Genomic DNA, 6,000 nt, shown 5'->3' on the forward strand with positions numbered 1-6,000 from the left:
GAAGAAGCCAGTGAAAACTACCTTCATTGCAGACCCATGTCCACCCTCTGCAACAAATCAGATATCCTTGTTCCCTAACTTACTGCTAACATTAATGCTAACATGAATACTAGCAAAATATAGGGATTTCTGGTGGCTCACAAACAAAATGATAATAATAGCCTCCTTAATAAGAGTTAATACTTTTCATGAAAATGTATAAGTAATTTGTAGACTGTAGTTACAACAGGGCACCTTCTGCTTTTAGGTAAAAGGTTACAAAATCAAATGTCCACCTGGGTCAGGGAGGTCATTTAAATGTGTGCAGTGGGTCAAGGGTTTATAAAAAACAATAAAGACAGTGATAACACAGCAAGTGCAGGCCCTGTATAAAGGCATTCAATTTAAAACACTGAAAAAATATTATGAAGGCCAACACACCTTTGTGGACGTCCAATTTAATTAATTGGCCGTTATAATGGGGAAGAAAGGTAGTCTGTTTTTGTGACGTTCAGGCTGTCATTACCTCACATTTAACTTCCACAGTTTGGAGTCATGTGGAATCTCTGCATATCAAATCATCACGTAGGGAGATATTACAATCGGCAGTGACTATAAGACATGATGGTGTGCCTCAGGAATTTTTGACCCCTGGAATATTAAAACTAGTAAGATTTAAACAGGGTTCAAAGAGGTCTAAACAAATCGTTATTTGTACTTTAAATTTATTGGGGTGACAGTGGTTAATAAAATTACATACGTCTTGAGATTATTATGGTAAGCAAAATAAGTCACACAGAAGAAGTCAAGAACCATATGATTTCACTGATAAGTGGGATATGAAAGTGAAAGCAGGGCCTGCCCCGTGGCTCAGGTGGTTGGAGCGCCATGCTCCTAACACCAAGGTCGCTGGTTCGAATCCCACATGGGCCAGCGAGCTGCGCCCTCTACAGCTAAGATTGTGAGCAACAGCTTTCCCTAGAGCTGGGCTGCTGTGAGCAGCCAGAGGTTGGTGTGAGCTGCCATGAGCTGCTGTGTGTGGGCCACCGAATGCCTCAGCCCAGGGAGTACAAGGCTCATAATACCAGCATGGGCCAGGGAGCTGTGTCCTGCACAGTAGACTGAGAAACAACGGCTGGAATCGGAGTGGGGTGGGGGGAGGTGGAAGAAGTGGGTGGGAGAAAAAAGTGAAAGCAACAAAGGAATAAGACAAATAAAGAAACAAAAATTAATTTTTTTTAAAAATAGACAAAACCATTGATAGTTACCCAAATCCTTGATGCTTAGCCAAAATTGACAAATCAATATGGATCTTGTTTCTGAACTCTAAAGTGGGCTCAATTTACTATCAGAATCCCAGAGAATATTTTCTCGTTGTTTTGGGACAAAGGCAATATTACACCTGAAGGCCAGCGCAGTGTTGTATCAAGGCCAAGCAGTGAGAGTGTCTGCTCCCATGGGAAGGCTTATTGCTTTCACTGTTTGGCTGTGCATAGCGATAATAAAATGCAGACATATTTTAGTCAGTTTTATTATTATTATTTTAAATTGTCTATAGTCAGTAAAGTCTATTATTGCCTATGCCAAGGGGCAGACAGCTTTCATGGCCCCATCTTCGAAGGCCACTTGGGGCCAGCCTACCTGACATTTGCCTACATGGTTAATCTGAGGGCTACGGGAAAGCCTCAGACAAGTATACCATAAAATATCTAAAATTCTACCATTCATAACAGAAATAATCATAATGATAGAAATGGATAAGAATTACCATTTATTGACTGCCTTCCATATGCCAGAAATTGTGTGTTAAATGCTTTACTTATATTTCAGAGATGAGGAAATGAGTTTCAGAGAGGCTAAATAATTTGTCCAAGGCCACAGAACAAGGATGTGAGGAATCCAGGATTGGATACAGGAAGCCAGCAGGGTGGAGAAGGCAGTGCGGGAAACTTCAGGAAACAGGATGCTTAGAGTGGTGAGAAGAGAGAGGGTTGTATGAAAAAAAATAGAACAGGGTTGAAACGAGAGGGTATTTTTTAAATTCCTACCCCCACACCCCGCTTCCCCTGGGCAACCATCAGCTTGTTCTGTATATCTATGGATCTGTTGAAATGAAAGGGTATTTCACAAGTTTTCCCATGGCTCCTTTTGTTCTCCAATGTATCCTTTCTCTTTAGCAATTTACTTATTGCTAAAAATATGCAGAGTGCTTTCAATATTGCTACTGTCACAGTAGCCAGGGTTTTGTGTCAGCTGACCCCAAAGAACTCTCACTTGTTTTGTTGGTAAGCTATACTACAAAGAATATAAACCATGAGACCAAAGGGATAAGCGATTGTCACAGAAAATTACTCAGAAAGAAAGCTTACTCCAGACACCTTGATGAAGCATCTTAAATAATTATTCAAACCTTCTTAACAGCACTTCGATACAACATTAAAAATACACTGAAATAACATTCACAAAAATCAGCTTATTGTGCAAAAATTAATTACCATAGTTGGACTATTAAATAAGTTCACATTTTCCAACCTCTAAAAACTATTTAACACTGTTTGAAAAGTGAGATGACTGCACAAGATGTAAATGTAGTTTTGGTCTCATAGAAAGATTTCAGCATTACCTGCTCAGGGCCTTATATGTTACATTTAGAATCAAAGGACAGATAAAGAGCTTCCCAGACAAGAAAAAGCTCAAAGAGTTCATCACCACCAGACCAGTATTACAAGGAATGTTAGAGGGACTTAAGACAAAAAAAAATGATAAAAAATATGAATAATAAAATGGCAATAAGTACATATCTATCAACAATTACTTTAAATGTAAATGGATCAAATGTTCCAATCAAGATAGTGTGGCTGAATACATGAAATGCATATAATATTGAATGTCAACTGGAATAAAAAATTTAAAAAGGGGGGTGAAGATGAAGGGGGAATAAGAGATTCTAATTTCCAGGTATAAAACAAATAAGTCATGGGGATGTAACGTACAGCATGGGGAATATAGTCAATAATATTGTGATAGTGTGGTACAATGTCAGATGGTCGCTGGACTGACCATGGTGATCACGTCTTTAGGTACATAAATGTTGAATAACTATGGTGCACACCTGAAACTAATATTGTAGGCTAGCTATATTTTAATAAAAATCTTTAAAAAATAAAGATAGGGTGGTAGAATGGATGAGAAAACAAGACCCTTACATATGCCTACAAGAGACTCACTTCAGATTGAAAGACATACATAGACTAAAGGTAAAGGGATGGAAAAGATATTTCATGAAAATTGAATAGCTTGGATAGCAATACATATAGCATACAAAATAGACTTTAAAACAAAGGCTATACCAAGAGAAAAAGAAGGACTGGTAATCCCACTTATGGGTATTTATCCAAAGAAATCCAATACTTCAAATGGACATATGCATCTATATGTGCATTGCAGAACTATTTACAATAGCCAAGATACGGAAGCAACCTAAGTGTCCATCAATAGATGAATGGATAATGTACAATAGAACATTACTCAGCCATAAAAAAGAAAGTAATCTTGCCATCTGCAACAACATGGTGGACCTACAGAGTATTATGCTGAGTGAAAAAAGTCAGACAGAGAAAGACAAATACCATATGATTTCACTTATATGTGGACTCTAAAGGACGAAATAAACAAACAAACAAAACAGAAATAAACTCCTACATACAGAGGACATTTTGATGATTGCCAGATGGGAGGGGGATTGAGGATGAGTGAAAAAAATGGAGGGATTAAGAAGCACAAATTGGTAGTTAGAAAATAGTCATGGGAATGTAAAATAAAGCATAGAGTATAGTTAATAATATGGTAATAACTATGGATAGTGCTAGGTGGGTACTAGACCAGTCAGGGGGATAACTTCTTAAATTATATAAATGTCTAACCACTATGCTGTAAACCTGAAATTAGTGTAAAATAATATTGAATGTCAACTGTAATTCAAAAATTTAAAAGGGAGATAAAAGGTGAAGGGAAATAAGAGGTTTAAATTTCCAGGTATAAAACAAGTCTTGGGCATGTAATGTACAGCATAGGGAATATAGTCAATAATATTGTGATCACATGTACAGTGTCAGATGGGTGCTGGACTTATCATGGTGATCACTTCTTTAGGTATATAAATGTTGGATAACTATGGTGTATACCTGAAACTAATATAATATTGTAGATTAACTATATTTTAATAAAAATCCTCAAAAAAATAAAACAAACAAACCAAACCCCCTCTGTAGCAGGAAACAAATTGCTTGTTCTTGAGAACTTTCCCATCAAGAATTTAGTAGAAGCAGGTACACGTAAATCATTGATGTTTTTGTTAATGTTTCTAAACAATGTACTTTGAAATCAGAATCACTTCTCATTCAGTTTCATACAATTCTCCTGATGCTTTTTATCACACATTAGTGATCAGACTCGAGACGTAATTCCCCAGTCCCTGCCCACAAGACCTGAGTAGGATCTTACTGTAAGTTGATTGGAGTTTTGCCCTAGCTCATGGATTGTGCAAGAATGAACTGCTGTTGGGTTTGACTGATTGTAGATGGGCTGTGGTGTGGTGCATTGGAGGCTACTGAATGGAACTTATAATGCTTAATAAATATCTTTATTCTTTTAGTATAAAAAAAGATTAAATGAGAAAATACACGTGAAATTGCATAAGGTAGATAATGCTTAATAACATTACATATAAAACTTAATTAAATAATATTAATAAAAGGCATGCAGCTTAGTGAAATTGGGCACGTTTGTAATCTCTCTGTACTCCAGTTGCCTTATTTGTAAAATGGGAATAATAATAATAATAACAACAACAACAATAATATCTACTTAGCAGGGTTGCTGTGAGGATTCAATGAGTTAATAAGTACAGCACTTTCAAACTTTCACTAGAGGTTCTGATTCAAGATGATAACGTAAGAGGATTCTGAACTCACCTCCTCCCACAAACACACCAAATCTACAGCTACAAATGGGACAAATTCCTCCAAACTAAAAACTAAAAACTGGCGGAGCAACTTCTATGCATCAGGTGAATGAGAAGGCCTACACGGAAGCAAGTAGGAGAGGCTGGGATACATCACCACAAACCATACCCATAGCTCGGTGACCCAGAATCGGGAGGGAACTCAAAACTTGGAGCTTCTTCCTGAGTGAAGGATTTGAACCCCACATCTGGCACCTCAACTTTTAAGACAAACACCTGAGAGACGGTCTCCCAAAACATCTAGCTTTGAAAACCAATGTGGTGCACATCCACGAGATCCACAAATAACAATCTGAGAAATGGCTCTCAAAGGGCTCACACACTGGGACTCACCTGCCCCATGGCCCACACAGAAGTGGCTAATCCCGGGGCACCCAGACGTTGTGTGGGAGAGGCTCATTTGCTTGTCTTGGAGCACACATTTGGGCGTCTACGCCCAGAGTGCTCTCTGGGACAGAGACTGGCGGGTGCCAAGTGAGTGCTCTCCCTTTGCCATGCTCTAGCCAAAGTGCCATCTTTTTTCTATTGAACTCTAAAACGCCCCCTCCACTCCTGCCAAAGATACTATCTCTACAGTGGATGGAGGTTCCTCAAAAACCTAAAACTAGAACTACCATATGATCCAGCAATTTCATTTCTGGGTATTTACCCAAAGAAAATGAAAACACTAATTTGAAAAGATATATACACTCCCATGTTCACTGCAGCATTATTTACAATAGTCAAGACATGGAAACAGCCTAAGTGTCCACCAATGGATGAGTGGATAAAGAAACTGTGGTATATATATACAATGCAATGTTATTCAGCCATAAAAGAGAAGGAAGTCTTACCATTTGCAACAATATGGATGGACCTTGAGGGTATTATGTCAAGTGAAATAAATCAGACAGAGAAAGACAAATACCATATGATCTCACTCATATGTGGAATCTAAAAAAACCCAAAAAACCAAAAACCCCAAACGGAAACCAAAACAAAACAAAAACCCGAGTTCA

Source organism: Rhinolophus ferrumequinum, chromosome X (assembly GCF_004115265.2).
Source record: "Rhinolophus ferrumequinum isolate MPI-CBG mRhiFer1 chromosome X, mRhiFer1_v1.p, whole genome shotgun sequence".
NCBI lineage: Eukaryota > Metazoa > Chordata > Mammalia > Chiroptera > Rhinolophidae > Rhinolophus > Rhinolophus ferrumequinum.